Genomic DNA, 17261 nt, shown 5'->3' with positions numbered 1-17261 from the left:
AGTGATAACAAAACCATTCTCAAACAACCAACCCTAGGTTCCCCTCATGATTTTCAAACAAATCCTACATGGATCTGATTTTCATGCAATACAAAATTACCACATGTCTATCTATAGACGGAGTATTGAAAAAGAACAAAGAAATCTCTACCTCAAATGGAGAAGATGAAGGCCAAAAACCAAAGTGCTCCAAATCGCCAAACTTCAAGATTAAAATGAAGCCCTCAACCCACTCTACCTTTCTTACAAAGGACTTAGTCTAGATTTACACTAGAGGGAGATGAAAACCTAGGGAGAAGGTGTGTAGGGAGAGAGAGAGAAGATGGTTCTAGGGTTTTGAAATCAAAAGGGAGATGAACAAGTGATATTGAAAGGTTGTTATTAAAGCCCATTAATTGGAAAATGAAAGGACAAGTTAGAATTAAATGAACACTAACTAGCATTAAATGAACACTAACTAGAATTAAATGAACACTAGTTAGAAATATGAATGGACAAGTTTGAATATGAATGGACCACTAATAAGGGTAGTAACTGAACTACTAATAAGGATATTAAATGAACAAGTTTGTAACCACTAATAAGGATATTAAATGAACCACTAATAAGGATATTAAATGAACCATTATGAGAATTTAATGGACACTAACCCTTGGTTTCCAAACACAACCAACGTGTTTTAAACCTACCCAACACGACCCAAGACTCATATACAAAGAGTAAAGGATGGAAACTAGAAAAAAGACAACAACACATCCACGGAACCGAGTCTGAAATACAATTAAACAATGAAGGGAAAACTGGGATCGCTATAACCTCCCCCCCTTAAAGAATTTCGTCCCCGAAATTAAGAATACACCAGAAAGACAAGGCCAACTAATCACATAGCACTCAACACCCGAGCACTTAGAAAAGAAACTATTCTCACCACAAACCTCTGGTTAACTCTCACAAAAGAAAGGGCTTACCAAGGAGACACGTTTCAAAAGGCAACACTCAGGCACAAAAGCCTCAACAAAACCAAACCCTTCCCAAAACAAATCACCAAAACACCCGACTAGCGCTCCAAGCTATGTCACTACTCAACATTCATAACTTCACATAAGACAATCAAAGCAAATCTTTTGTATAAATATAAGAAAAATCATTCTTTTGTTCATGAGACATTTCTCAAAGATAATCAAATTTTCAACATTGACATTCAAAAATAAATTTTGCATTTTCCATGTGAAACTCAAAAGTTTTGTAAACATTTTTCATAAACCCATAATACATAAACATCTCCAGTTTATTTGCCAAAAACTACTCGTTTGGAAATTCTCATAACATTCAAATTAAATCGAATCCTCAACATTTTCCTTTTTAACAGCGCCCTTAGAAGGCCAAAACACTAGGAAGAATTTATGTTCCAATCTATTTCCAACATAACACCCACCACTCACACGGTGATGCCACAACATAACATTTCTATAATAATAGTTAATAGAAATAACAACCTCGCTATCAACACATAAGGCATAAGAAATTCATGATTTTGGAATTTCATCTTACCTTCCTTTACTTAATCAATTTAAAATCATAAACATGGCCCATTGCCTAGCTGAGCTATTAAATGAGACTACAACTCATATATAAACATTTCCATACTTCAATTGATACACAAATTTTCTGTATCAACAACATGTAAAAAAAAACACTTCCAAAAATCAATAAGCACACATATAGTGGTGCTAATGGAGTCCATCCCCTATCTCCTCCCAAACAATATCCGGTTTAGAGGTCCATCCCCTATCTTCCCCTAAACCGTGGAGTACATCCCCTATCTCCTCCCAAACAAAATGCATATGCAATGAATCAAACACTTGTCATATACAACACACAATCAATACACGTATTTTCTGTATTAATTCAACAGTCAAAATCAATGACTTAACCAATATGGTTAGTTTTAGTTTTCCCTAATCCACATGGAATGTCTACAACAATCACGACTATCCTCAAGATGACCAATGCCAACCAAAACCCGATGCCAACAAGTTGACTAATCAACTCAATAAACCGCCACACTTAGTAAACGACACACTGATGTGCCACTCAAAACCATTTACCCCAAACACGGAGTTCCCTACACAAACCCCCAAATTTTGGAATCTCACCGGATTTCCTAAAATCGAACCACACCAACACTACTTTTAAGGGAGTCTTCACCCCCAAGCCTACATAGCAAGCTTGCCCTTCTCCTCAAACTCAAGACTGACATGGTCAACCTCAATCACCCAATCCCTAATACAAATGACAATTTTAACCAATGCTACCCTCGTTATCCGAGGACACAAACTGATTTTCCTTTCAAAGATTACCGCCAGCATCCACTCAAGAAATTCTCTTCCCACTCACAAACCATACCCAATAACCAATAACACCACTAACTCATTTCACCCACACATAGTCACCAACCGATAACAAGTCACAATACGACCACCACCCAAATATATAACTGATGGGAACACAACAAACTCATTAACTAGCAAAGCCCAAAACACTAATCAACACACTGGTACCATTTCCTCTAACCCGAGATACAAATCTCATGTTCCCTCGTGTAGACATCCTATAAAGTCCAAAAACAAAACCACACTTACTGCACAACACAACAGCCTTCCCCGAGGCATACACTTACCACCCTAAACATACATTTCTATTGCATATAAACATTTAAACATTTAAACACATAATCGAATCAAGTCCATAAAGATAGTCACTCATCCCGGAACTCTCAAGGAATTCCTATCAGAAACCACGTTGATCAGGCGTGTTTCCAAGAGGACCTCAAAGCAAGTTCACCGGCTACGAGTACTATCCAGAAAACTTAATCCCATGCCCACATAAATGCAACATACAAGTCCTAACATTCATGTTAACTATATGCAACGTCCTCACCACATGAAGCAAACCCACTGTAGTAAAAACTACTTCCCACGAGCCCAAATTATTCAAACCCGGCTCGCTCTGATACCAAGTTGTCACGCCCCACTTTTTATTACTCGAAGTATTACTAATTTCATTTACTTAATTCCATTTCAGAGATAACATGCGGAAATAAACTCGTATATTCAATTTGTAGAAGTGAATAACATTGCTCTCATTCGTATGCAAGTAAATACAACACGAGAACATTAAGGCTTACATCATTAAAAGTCAAGAAGAAGGGTATAACCCTTTTACATAAATGGCATTCCGCCAACACAAAAGAGGCCCCGTGGCCAACAAATAAGAAGATCCAAAACCTTGTAGAACATCCTGGCTATCACCTGAAAAAGATTCAACAACGTGGGATGAACATATAGTCCAGTAGGGATCTCAACATGATCTCCAACAATAACAACTTACAGATAGCTATGATCATGAATGTTCTTTCTCATACTAGAATAGTAATGTGGCAGTTTATACAAAATATACATAAGTATGAACTTTTCTCAAAAACAGCCATTTCATTCGACGCTATAAGCGGTTTACCTTTTTCCCTTTCCTTTTTATTACCCATTTTTCCAAACTTTCATGACTATAACAGTTTTAGAAAAACTATTTCACCAAGCCCATTACTCTTCCCCCATTTTCCGTACTTACAACAAAATGACCTTTTTTGAAAACATGTTCACAAATACCCCATTTTCTTTCACACTTTCCAAAATCTCAAAATGGCATTTTGGTTTGCTCCCAATACATTCATATCAATACATGCATGCCTTAAATAAAAGGGAAATAACAAATCATCAACATGTATATAATCCACAAATGAGGCAGCTCGGACTTTCAAAACTGTAACCACTGCAACCCATAACATACTTAGACACACTAACGATAACAATTAAAACTCTGCTTTGCCGGCTATATGCACAGTAAGCTAAGGATATGCCAAGGCGATAAGCGAGATAATAACTCATTTCAAACATTTCATACCTCATAATAGATACACATTTTAGTCCTGTATCAATCTCAGACAAAAACACTTCCATACTTCACAAATAATACACATTTTGGTGTTGTATCAATATCAAACAAAAACACTTCTATACTTCACAAATGATACACATTGTAGTGCTGTATCAATGTCAAACAGTTTTCGGTTTAGAGGTCCATCCCCTATCTTCCCCTAAACCGTGGAGTACATCCTCTATCTCCTCCCACACAAAACAATGTATGTAAACAATTATCATATACAAATTCCTCAATACAGCAAAGCATCAATAACAAGTGTAATACATACACATAAACTATTCAATAATGTTTAACCAACACAAGTGTAACGCATACATCACAATTCAACACACCAATGTCATCCTCCACCGATGACCAAGGACAAAACCTCTAGATGCATGTATTCAGTACACCTAATAAAAGAGACTCAACTCTCAAGCAAACCTTAAACCCAACAACGACACTAGTACGATGGGTAAGGATAAAACCCCCAAATGTGTGTATTCGACACTCATGATACAATAGTTTAATTTTCAAATTTATTTTCCGAGACTCACATAGAGTTAACATTTCATTTACCATTTTCAAGATCAACTTCATAATTTTCTTAAGTCAACATGTTCCATCACTTATTCCAAAAACACTTTTCCCTTTTCACAAAACCGATTACATTCTCTTCATTTTACAAAATCATTTCCATGGATAATAAGCCATAACCCAACTTGATTCAACACGTTCATTTCAAAATAACCACAATACCATAATTAATCCCTTAACTGTTAACACCTCCTACACAACTCATATTAACAATAGAAATTTACTAACATTGTTCAACCGTAAATCCTTTTTATTTTATCAAATCAAAATATAATTTAGGGCTTTCTCTTCTTTCAACAATAACATACTAATTTTACTCTTTAATTAGTCCAAACCACAGTCAGTGATAACAAAACCATTCTCAAACAACCAACCCTAGGTTCCCCTCATGATTTTCAAACAAATCCTACATGGATCTGATTTTCATGCAATACAAAATTACCACATGTCTATCTATAGACGGAGTATTGAAAAAGAACAAAGAAATCTCTACCTCAAATGGAGAAGATGAAGGCCAAAAACCAAAGTGCTCCAAATCGCCAAACTTCAAGATTAAAATGAAGCCCTCAACCCACTCTACCTTTCTTACAAAGGACTTAGTCTAGATTTACACTAGAGGGAGATGAAAACCTAGGGAGAAGGTGTGTAGGGAGAGAGAGAAGATGGTTCTAGGGTTTTGAAATCAAAAGGGAGATGAACAAGTGATATTGAAAGGTTGTTATTAAAGCCCATTAATTGGAAAATGAAAGGACAAGTTAGAATTAAATGAACACTAACTAGCATTAAATGAACACTAACTAGAATTAAATGAACACTAGTTAGAAATATGAATGGACAAGTTTGAATATGAATGGACCACTAATAAGGGTAGTAACTGAACTACTAATAAGGATATTAAATGAACAAGTTTGTAACCACTAATAAGGATATTAAATGAACGACTAATAAGGATATTAAATGAACCATTATGAGAATTTAATGGACACTAACCCTTGGTTTCCAAACACAACCAACGTGTTTTAAACCTACCCAACATGACCCAAGACTCATATACAAAGAGTAAAGGATGGAAACTAGAAAAAGACAACAACACATCCACGGAACCGAGTCTGAAATACAATTAAACAATGAAGGGAAAACTGGGATCGCTATAAGCTATAACACTATTACAACAGATAAGCATATGAGCTATAACAACATTCCAATAGATAAGCATGTTACACATCAACAGATAAGCATATTAGCTGTATCCACACTTCACTAGACAAGCCTATGAGCTATATCTACACTTCACTAGACAAGCATATGAGCTGTATCTACACTTCACAAAGATAAGCATATGAGCTGTATCTTCACTTCTCTAGACAAGCGTATGAGCTGTATCTACGGAGTTCATCCCCCATCTCCTCCCAATCCTATCCGGTTTAGAGGTACATCCCCCATCTTCCCCTAAACCGCAGAGTACATCCCCCAACATATCAAAATGCTAAAATTCAAAGACAAAGCTCATAAGATGGAGTAGGTTATCCCTACCTCGAATGATGGGGCTCAACGAAGAAGATGAAGAAACAGAAATGCTCCAAATCCCGAAATTTTCAGATTAAAAGATAGCCCTCGACGATCAACACAACTTTTGTAAAGGCCCAAGGTGAGAAAACAACTCCTACTAGATCAATCCTAAGAGAGAAGTTAGGGTTTTAGTGAGAGGAGCTCTCAAAATACCTTTTTGGAAAAGTAGGAGAGAGAAAGGATGTTGAAAAGTGAACAAAAACGTCGGATCTCGGCTTTATATAAAAGTCGCCCCGCTCGAGCGTCCAAACCCCCGCTCGAGCGTCACTCACAGACTCCCGCTCGAGCGTCAACAATCCCGCTCGAGCGGCGGATACACACTCCCAGAACTTTTACAGAACCAGGTCTCCGCTCGAGCGTCAACCCTCCCCGCTCGAGCGTCACAAACAACAACCCGCTCGAGCGTCAAAACTACCGCTCGAGCGCACAACACTACAGAGGAGATACTGGAAGATGGAAAACTACGCTCGAGCGTCGAAAACCCCGCTCGAGCGGACAGAGGACAACGAAGGGCCCGCTCGAGCGTGAAGGCCAAAATCTGGGCAACTACTCTTGGTTTCTAAGTCCATCCAACCTGTAACAAACTCGCCCAACACAACCCAAGACTCGAATGCAAGGAGTAAAGGATGTAAACAAGATATACACGACAACCAACTCCGCGGAACCTAAGTCCGGATACAACAGTTAAAGGAAAGGGGAAACCGGGATCGCTATATGGTAAGTGGGAATTTAATATGCAAATATGAAAGAGATGTTTTGCTGATTTTGCGTTGGATACCTTCATTTCTATATTTATTTATTAGTTATATTATTTACTTTGTTTGGGAAGCTGTGGAACATATAAAAGGGGGGTGGGCGTTTGTTTGCATCCACCATTCAAGTTTGAGAATTGAGACAGTGGAAAACAGGCCAAAGCACATTCAACATAGAAAACAAGTTTTCTATCCAACCAAAAAAAAAAAAAAAAAAAAAAAAAACATATGGCATATTATATTTTGACATTTCAGTTTTGAAGATGTTTTACCATGCAATGTGATGTCATGGTATATCAAAAAAATAAATAAACTGATTTTTTTAGCAAAAAGTGCTTCACTTAGAAATTTTAATTGCCAAAATAAATAAATAAATAAAGGTAGTTCATGGTCTTATTTTTCAAATCACTCCGAGAAATGAGACCTATTCCTCAACTTATTCACTTCACAAAATTGTATTAATTTTCAATTCTTCATCCATTTAGTTTAAGCATTAGGATGCCAATCCCAACAATTGAATTTGGCTTCACATATTGCATAATGGTCAAGTATGAGATTTTTAAAATTTTTGAAAAATTTAGAAAAGTTTGTCCCATTTCTTCCAAAATTGTTATCCTCTATCCTATATGGCTTTGTATAAGCTTTTTGGTTTTGTTGGGGCTGTATTTCTAGTTTCAAAAATAAAAATTTTAAGTAAAAAGGCAACAAGACTAACAACACAAATGAGTTGGGATTTAGAATAGGACAAGGGCAGCACAAACACATGCCCCCACTATCACAAATTATGACGTAAGCTTGGGAAACTCGGGTAGACCTTAGGTAAGCACCCCTACAAAGTGCAATCGAGGTTACTAATGTAGGCCATAGACTTTCTTCATCACCCATTGACCCATCCGGTAAGTATGTTGAAACGAAGCTCATTGCTCCTCTTATGAGCACCTACTCTTGCTTAGGCTGTCTTCATCACTCATTGACCTGTCTGGTAAGTATGTTAAAACAAAGCTCATTGCTTCTCTTATGAACACCTACTCTTGCTTCCCATCTTTTGTTCGCTTTCAATGTGGTAAGTTAACACAGAAGGACTCCCTATATACACATGACCTAGAAATATTAAATAACACCACCCCTACTATGTGCTTATTGTATATATCTATTTGGAGATGATATTGTATTCCCATTCAGTTAATGTCAGTTAACATCATTGATATGTTTGATCCCATTTTATAATGGAAGTAAATTCCATGATAAAATGGTTGTATCATATGGGGACAAAGATGATGAAAAGTGTAACGCCCCACTATTTGCTGGCCCAAGTAACCTGTGGGTCGACCAACAATATCCAAAAACTTAAGTCCAAGCTACTTAGTAGCAAGGTAGTGGTGTTTTATATGCCCAAGATCACCCTAGCAAGGTAGTGGTGCTTTATATGCCCAAGATCACACATGCAAACTTCCGATGTAGGACAGGGTGTTACGAATCCCCCACTTATAAATCCTCACGAAACCTGTGGGTCGACCAACAACACCCAAAAACTTAAGCCCAAGTTACTTAGTAGCAAGCTAGTGGTGCTTTATATGCCCAAGATCACCCATGCAAACTTCCGATATGGGACAGGGTGTTACAAAAAGAACATAAGAAATCGAACATCACACAAGTGTTGCGCAACAACATGAGAGTCGCACAGGAGGTGAAATGTTAAGGTGAATTATTTTAGTAATATATAACAACTTTGTGAATATCATATATATATATATATATATGTAACACCCTTTATAATTAGAAAAAAAGCCATATCACATGAGATAAAAGTCGCATGAAAAGGTGAAAATTTTGATATCAGGGTTGTGCCAACAAAATGTAACAATTCCATTTTATGATTCTTGCAAGGAATGGCTGCTCAAAATTATTTTTTTCCTACCTTGAAATAATAGAGCACATACTTAAAAAGGATTAGAGATAAATTTATTTATTTATTTTATGTTTATTTTAAATGGTCATTTGGCTAGCCTTACTTAATAATTTTATTGTGAATAGCATAATTACAAACTTTGCCTCACCAAAGACCAACACATCTTATGTGCGAAAAGCATTTCTCATTTACTAAAACAAAATATGATTTGTTCATGTGGTTATAGTTGTCAGATAAAATTTATTTTTTTTATTTTTTATTTTTATGAATAACCTTTATTGTGAGACCTATTAGATAGAAAGTTTAGATCATCTGTGTGGGCTCAGATTAAGATTCACAAGAAGGGTATGAAGAGGGGTGAAATGATGAGTTACAGGGAAGAGCTTATTCCTTTTATAACAATCTCATCGAGATATATCCAATAAGGTCTAAGTTATCTAATAAATTAAAAAAATAAAATAAAATAAAATAAACGATCTCAGAACATCCTTTTTTCTAGTTGTTAAAAAATAAAAAATAAAAAAATAAAAACTAAATTTAATACAGTAAAATTTCACAATATTAATGTTAACTTAGTGAAATTCAACCACCACTATCATTACCTACCACAATTATCACTATTTTTTTTTTCATGTCAATTTTTTAATGATTTTAAATATAAAAATTAAATAGTTTAAAAACTTCAATTTCATCAATTAGATTAAAATAAAAATAAAGTCTCCATACAATGTGTTAGTGTTTAAAATAAAGTCTCCGTTCAATTTCATCATTAACTACTCAATAAATACCTTGAAATGAGATGGGGAAAAGAAAGTTGAGAGTGGAAAGGAGGAAAAGTGACTTTGTTTACATTAGATGGTATTTTGTTTAATGAGAAACTATAGCATACTAAGTTCGTTATAATTTATTTTTCAACTACCATATAAAGGTATGTCTATTAACAAACATTTTCTACTGATTGGTTTGGAATATTATATAAATAATATGATATTTTAAAACTACTCAGTGATTATCTTGAAAACAGATGAGGAAAAGGAAGTTGATGAGCAATTCTTTTCGCTTGCACACTACAAATATTATCAGGAAAATTGCAAAAAAAAATCTCAAGGTTTGATCATTGTAATAAAATAATTTTTTAATTTTGTCAATTTATACAATTTTTTCATTGATTTTAATTAATGGAAATAAGCAAATGGTTTAGTTGAAAACAAATAAAAAATTTAGAGTTTAAATTGATAAAATTAAAAATTAAAAATTATTTTGTTACTATGATCAAACTTGAAATTTAATGTGTAATGTGCAAATAAAAGGCTGTAGAGTTGGTAATTTCTTAGACCCAAATTTGAATATAATTTTATGGGGAACTGACCTGCAGGTTCTCTTTGCACAATTCAAAACTCATCTAGTCTCAAAACAAAATACTTGCACCAATTAATCCTACATATTTTTAATTGTTAAAAAAAATCTTATTTTTAATTTATTTTTTTTTAAATCTAAAGAACGTTGCACATGTCACCACACCGGAGGCTCACTAGAATGTTCAACATCACCATAAATTTGTTGAAATGTCCAGAACATCGCTGGAAAAAAAAAAAGAAGAAGAAAGGGAGAAATTAAAGCGAAAACATAATAAAATTTAACCACATCTTTCTCAACACTAAAAAACACGAAAAAAATTATCTACCATACAGAGCACATAATTTTCAGTTTACAAAATTATAAAAATTCAGAGTTTGAATTTATTTCTCATTAAACTGCATAAATTTGCAGTTTTAAAACTGTAAAAATTTTCAGTTTGCTCATTTGCAATATATTAGAACACAATTTCACATCGCGGCGATGGTAGAGATCACATATCGGTAGTTTTTAAGGGTTTGTAACTTTTCTATTTGTCAATATTTTCTAAATTTTTGTTATTGTTTTAATTAAGAGAAAAAAATGGCTAAAAATCATATAGAAAAGCATAAATATATTTTCAAAACTGTAAATTTTTTCAGTTTTCATCGCTTGTAACTAAAACTCAAAAAATATTCGTTCAGAATTTGAAAATTTTCTCCATTAAAATAAAAAAAGAGAAGTGTGTAGTAGGAAAAAAAAAACTGAGAGATTGAAAGAGAGACAAAAATAGAGGATTGTATTACGGAAATCATTTTTGGTTTAAATCTGGCTGGATGTGATGTAAATTTACTCAGATTACTCATATCTAAACATTCTGTAAGTCTTGTCTGGTAATCTTGGCAAAATTTAAGTAGATCAAAGTCAAGAATATTATTATAAACTCATCTCCTTTGCTGTCAATGAGAGCAAAGTAAGGAGTTGATGGTTATCGGTGAACCCAATTGATGGTGGTCGCCGAAGAATGTATATCAAAAAGAGAGAGAGAGAAAGAAAAAAAAAAATCTTAAAATTTTGGGTCTACATAAAATAAAAAATTATGAGACTAATTGGAGTACAATTCCTCACTTATGGGTAAGTAATCCTAATTTTATTGGCAGAGCCGAACCGACCCAATTGCCATGAATTTGGTTGATTTGTTTTTCCCCATTTTCGGTTCTCCAGGACACCCTGACCCAACTTCCTCAGCTCATCCTATGAAAACTGCCTGAAAACTAATGTTATGTTTGTTTGGGGGATTTGGGAAGGGATTTGGAAAATGAAAGGGAAAAGGTGTGTAAAACTATGTGAAATTTAGGTATGTTTTATTTACATTTCACCTACCTTTTCTATTTTCCTTTCCAAATCCCTCATCAAATCTCCCAACCAAACACAGTATAAAAGGCTACAATTTTGGGGGGAGAGAGAGAGTTTCCAATGGATCATCATCCTGTGAAAGGTGGCCCAACTTTCAACAGAGAACGCTGCTCATCTTCAACAAGGCGTCGGTTTGCTTCTCTCAGCGTGGACTGCCCTTCAGATGGCCTTTGAGAACGATTGTGGTGGCCCTGACTCTCCTCAAAAATTCCAACAACTCGCCTCTGATATTTTCTCTTCCCTCAACCAATCCAAAGGTATTTTTTTGATTGTTTCAGCTAAAATGTTTGATGGGTTTTTCTTTTTCTTTTTAATTCAATGCGTTAGAAGTACCCCTCAAAAGCTAGTCATAGTAATTCAATTAACTCTTTGGCTTTGTCTCATTGGCATTTTTGGGTAACAGTTTTTATTATTTTTTCAATGTTGGTTGGTGGTGATCATTCTTAAGAACAAAATTAAGGTATTGTTGAGAGGATTGACAACCCATACAGCACATGATTGATTGGTGTTGCATGTACAAGGGGCAGGAGAGTTGGCTTTTTCATGTTGCTAGGGAAATCTGAATGTTGCTTTTATTTAGCTATGTTTGGAGTTGTTGGCTTTTTCATGCAGCTCCTGACAATGAGTGGTATCACCACTCAATTTTCAAATTTTCTTAAAACAAAGGTAAAAATTTATCAAAAATATTTGAGATTTTACAAATCAAACCCAGTGAAATTAGAGAAAAAAATAATTGTTATTCTTATTCCATTGCATTATCAATATGCTCTAAAATTTGTTTTTATTTTATAAAATTACACATAATGCACATTAGAATACAAATTTTGATTTTTTTTTATTATTTATTTTTATTTATTTATTTATATAATAGTGCAGTGAAAAAAACAAGTACAATTGTCATTGACTCCACCAGTAACAACTACAACTGTGAAAAGATCTTTAGTTGCGTTGCAATTTAAATCAAATATGTAACCGAATGAGTGATGGTTCTTTTTTTTGGATTCAGAGTGATGGTTGAATGAATGATTATTTGACTATATAGATTGAAAATATGTGTTTGATAGCATAAACAATAAGGTTATCATATAACGATTTCAAAAAATAAAACTCATTGTGAACAATTGTATTAGTGTAGATCTTTGCTTAATTTTTGTTGAAGCAATAGTATTAATGTCCCAACTTTAAGTTTAATATGTAATTTGACAAATTTAAATTACCTTTGTTGATGTGATTAAAAATATATAAAATTACAATGGATTATATGAAAATTGATTTTGATATAGATTGTGTAGAACTTAAATCCAGCATAATGATATTGATGATACTTGTTAAATATGACCATGGTGAACTAAGATTCTAGCTATGCCACTGGTTGTAGGTCGAGTGGTCTTAAGTATATTAGTGTAATTATTCCTGTTGCCTCCTTCATTATTTTTGTTTATTGGTCATAAAAATAATAATACGAGAAATGTAGTTCAAATGGGTCAAAGATGAAAATTTATGTCATCCAGATTTCTTATAGTATTGAACTCAATGTACTCCAAGTATGTATTGGCTTAACCTTTTTATAGATGATAATGATATAATTGCTGAAGAAGTGGTTAAGTTGTGTGTACCATTAATGAACAGAGGCAAATTATATTTTCCACATTCATTCTATTATGATGTTAACAAGTAGTAATGGCTTCACGTATTTGTTAGCCAATTGATTTCAAACCCCCCCCCCCCCACCAATATATTTCTTGCTCATTTGTATCTTTCATTCCCAATTTGTATCCTTTGCAAATTATATGCATTTGTTTTTAGTTTTGCGACCTTTGTTAATTGGTTGTTTGGCAGAGTTCTTTCTAAAAGATAGCAGAGAAATGAATGATTATGCATGAAGAGTGTTTTGGAAGGTAACTATAAGTCAATTCAAATACTAAAGGAAACGAATCCTCTGAGAGGTGCTGTTCCTCATATCTGACAGGTAATTATAGTGTTTCCTTGACTGAAAATGTTTTATACCCGATAAATGAGTGTAATTCACTATTTCTGCTGAGCTGTTTTTCATGTTTGTTCTGTTTATGGGGTATTTGGATAAGGGAATGATGAAATATTTCCAAATGAAATAAACATAGCGGAACAATTATTATAGATTGGCATCATTTGATAGTACCTTTTAGTAGCTAAGAAGCATGGGCATGGGCATGGACACTACACGGACATGCTAATATGGAAATTTTCAAAAAATGTAGACACAACATGTGAGGGACACGTACAAACTATATAATTAGATGTATTTTTTGCATGTCATATATAAGGATAATAACTTATGAATGAATAAAGGAAAAGAAGGTAGGATAAAAGATTTCATTCAAATGTCATTATGTACCTTATCATACTCAAAAACTTTTTGCACTACAATATATAGCAACATATATTATGTAGTACTTGCTTGCATGATGAAATTCAACAATACGACAAACCCATAAAAAAAATATCAGAAAATTGCCCGGACAAATACATCTATGAATATCACAATGATTCTAGGTGTGACTCACATTCCACCCACTTTAAATGTACACCATACTACTCGTTTGGGGGTAACTTTTCATGGTTCCTAGCATTTCTAGTAGAATTTAGTTATGTTTCATGTAACAACATGAATCATGTTAAATGCAAAAAGCTGGTAGAAACTTTTTGCTAAGCTTGGTGGTGAAAAGACTCTTTTGCAATATGGGAGAATCATTTCTCTGTAATACCTTATTTTAAGGAAGAAACACCATTTTAAGAATTTGTAGTGGCTACAAGCCTAGATTTATGTCATCTTCTTATAATATTACTAGTCACCATGATGAAAATTTTGTAGTTGAAATTTGCTCAACAGGCATGTTGGATGGAAGATATCACTATTGTTGTATATTACACTTCGTTTGTGCTTTTATATTTTTTCGTTTGCTTCCTAATTATGCACCATGCTCTCAGTGATGGGTAATGATGATGATAGCATAGGGAACAATGATTCAGAAGTCGACACTTCAGAGTTCCAATCGAATGTAGAAGATGGAAGGATAGTAGTTGCCTCTAGGCAGAGCAGAGGTAGAAGGAACTAGGTTGAACCCTCAAGGTTTACAATCCCTGTTTATTTTTACTTTTTAATTTCCTCTTTTTTATCCTATACTTTTTGCTCCTTTATTTGTGCTAATATGTCATTTTTATAGAGTTATTAGTGTGGCAAATTTTGTCCCTTGCTTTTGATGCCATGCCAAGGAAGTTGTGCTGGTGGTGTCACTGGAGAGTGGAGACTAGTTTCCTCTCATATATAGGTTCTAAAGCATCATACATGAAAAAGTTTACTTTCTATATATATGCTTTCTAGTCAATGTCCACTCATCGTATTTGGCTTGAATATATATGTGTGTGTGTGTGTGTGTATAGTTGAGAGTGTTGGAGCAGTTAATGTCTAGAGTCCTTTAAGTTCCTCAGTTGGCGCCTTAAGGTTGCCCTCTGATGCAATTCTTGAATGCCTCCCTTGTCTGATGCTCAACCCCCAAGTGTTCTTAAATCTCTACTTGAAAACTTCTACTTGTTATAACCCTTATTATTTATTAGTTTAATTAAATATAACAATTATTAACTATATAATATACACAGAGAAACTCATATTAATACCCATTCCCACCATCAACCCTACTCATCTCTAACCAAGAACTCAACTACAGAATTCCAAAACCCTATTTTCCCTGTCCCTACCCACATACACATTACTTTCTCTCACCAAAATGGTCACCTTCTTTCTGCTAGCATTGTTATTTATCCTCCTCCTCTTTTTCAATCCATTTCCGGCCATGTGTCAAATTGGCCGTGAAGGCGAATGGTGTCTCTTGCACGCAAGCATTGGCATATTTGCTATGCACATGCAACTACTACATAACAAGAAGGTTGTCATGTTTGATAAGACTGATTTTGGCCCCTCTAATCTCTCTCTCCCCCATGGCCGCTGCCGGTATGACCCTTCCGATAATGTCCTAAAAAATGACTGCACTGCTCACTCTCTACTTTATGACACAGGCACTAACACTTTTCGGCCACTAATGGTAGAGACTGATACGTGGTGCTCCTCTAGTTCTGTCCTCCCCGATGGAATGCTAGTCCAGACCGGAGGCTACAATGACGGTGATCATGTAGTGCGCACGTTAGCCCCGTGCAAATGATGAGTCCTGTGATTGGGTTGAGTTTCCCGGTTATCTATCGGAGCGTAGATGGTATGCAACAAATCAAAGACTACCAGATGGTCGGATTATCATCATCGGTGGAAGGAGATAGTTTAACTACGAGTTCTACCCTAGAAACTCTGAATCTTCATCTTCTTTCTGGCTTGAATTTCTCAGAGAGACTAGAGATGATGATGAGAACAACTTGGTACCCATTTGTACACCTATTGCCAGACGGAAACTTCTTTATTTTTGCCAACACAAGAGCTATATCTCTAGATTACAAGCAAAATCGTGTTGTTAGAGAGTTCCCTTCGATAACCGTCGATGATCCTTGAAACTACCCTAGCTCAGGTTCATCCGTGTTGCTCCCCATAGATGAAAACGAGCCCATTGAGGCTGAGGTTATGGTATGCGGCGGTGCACCCTGTGGTGCATTCTCCAGGGCTAAACAAGGGATCTTTGATGCTGCGAGTCGCTCATGCGGACGCATAAAAGTCACGGATGAAAATCCTAGTTGGGCCATGGAGGACATGCCGATGCCTCGTGTGATGAGTGACATGATACTTCTTCCCACTGGCGACGTGGTCATCATCAATGGTGCCAGATCAAGTACTGCGGGTTGGGAAATTGGGCAAAACCCGGTTACCCGACCGGTGATTTACAAGCCCCACGGGGTTGAGGACATCCGGTTTTCAGTCATGTCCCCTACAACAAGGCCAAGAATGTACCATTCGAGTGTTGTTTTGCTCACTGATGGTCGTATTTTAGTTGGAGAAAGCAACCCACATCCATACTACAACTTTACTGGGTACAATACCTAACAGACCCGAGCTTGGAAGCCTATTCACCGCCCTACTTGAGACCCGAGTACGACCCAATACGCCCCATAATTATGAATATCAATGAGAGTTTCAGGTATATGCAGTCATTTTGGGTTACTTTCACGGTGCTGAGGTTCCTAAAACTGAGTGTTGTATCGGTGAGAATTGTTGCACTGTCGTTTACGACGCATTCGTTTGGTATGAACCAAAGAATGGTGGTGCTGAAGACGAGTGAACTATACTGTGTCGGGTCAGAGGAGTAAAGGGTAACTGCAATAGGGCCTTCAACAGCTGAGATTGCACCACCATGTTACTATCTGTTGTTTGTTGTGCATACTGGTATACCAAGTTCTGGTATGTGGGTGAAGATTCAGTGTTGGATTGTTTCTGTGTAGCTAATATGTAATATTTTTTCTATAATAATATAGATTTCAGTAGTAGTATATTACAAGGAAATGTGAATTCAAGGGGTTATGATTGATTTACTGGAACGATAAGGATTGGTTTAATTTGCATTCTAAGAATTGGAATAATATTGTAGAGAACTGAGTAATGGTATAAAAGCATATTTTGTTTACTTTTTAATAGGATGATGATATGGCTCATTTTTAGTTGAACTATAGTTCCATAAAATTCAGTTGAACTATAGTTCCATAAAATTCAGTTGAACTATAGTTCCATAAAA

At 35.3% G+C, this 17261-nt stretch overlaps 1 non-coding gene and 2 pseudogenes across 2 annotated transcripts in view; 1 reads left to right on the top strand and 2 right to left on the bottom strand.

The window, feature by feature from the left end:
• The window catches only part of LOC145820239 (nuclear pore complex protein NUP107-like), a 244678-nt pseudogene that overhangs the window by 161781 nt on the left and 65636 nt on the right, over positions 1–17261 (bottom strand). The window lies entirely within an intron of this gene.
• LOC145820762 (U1 spliceosomal RNA) lies at positions 7642–7800 on the bottom strand. Its single transcript, XR_014362826.1, has one exon. It is a non-coding gene; the product is annotated as a U1 spliceosomal RNA (small nuclear RNA).
• On the top strand, positions 15321–16971 carry LOC145820730 (aldehyde oxidase GLOX pseudogene; annotated as a pseudogene).

The sequence above is a fragment of the Camellia sinensis genome, chromosome 2 (genome assembly GCF_055761805.1).
Source record: "Camellia sinensis isolate YWXY chromosome 2, ASM5576180v1, whole genome shotgun sequence".
Lineage (NCBI taxonomy): Eukaryota > Viridiplantae > Streptophyta > Magnoliopsida > Ericales > Theaceae > Camellia > Camellia sinensis.
The sequence above is the reverse complement of the archived record's forward strand: the minus strand, read 5'-3'. Positions and strand labels throughout refer to the sequence as shown.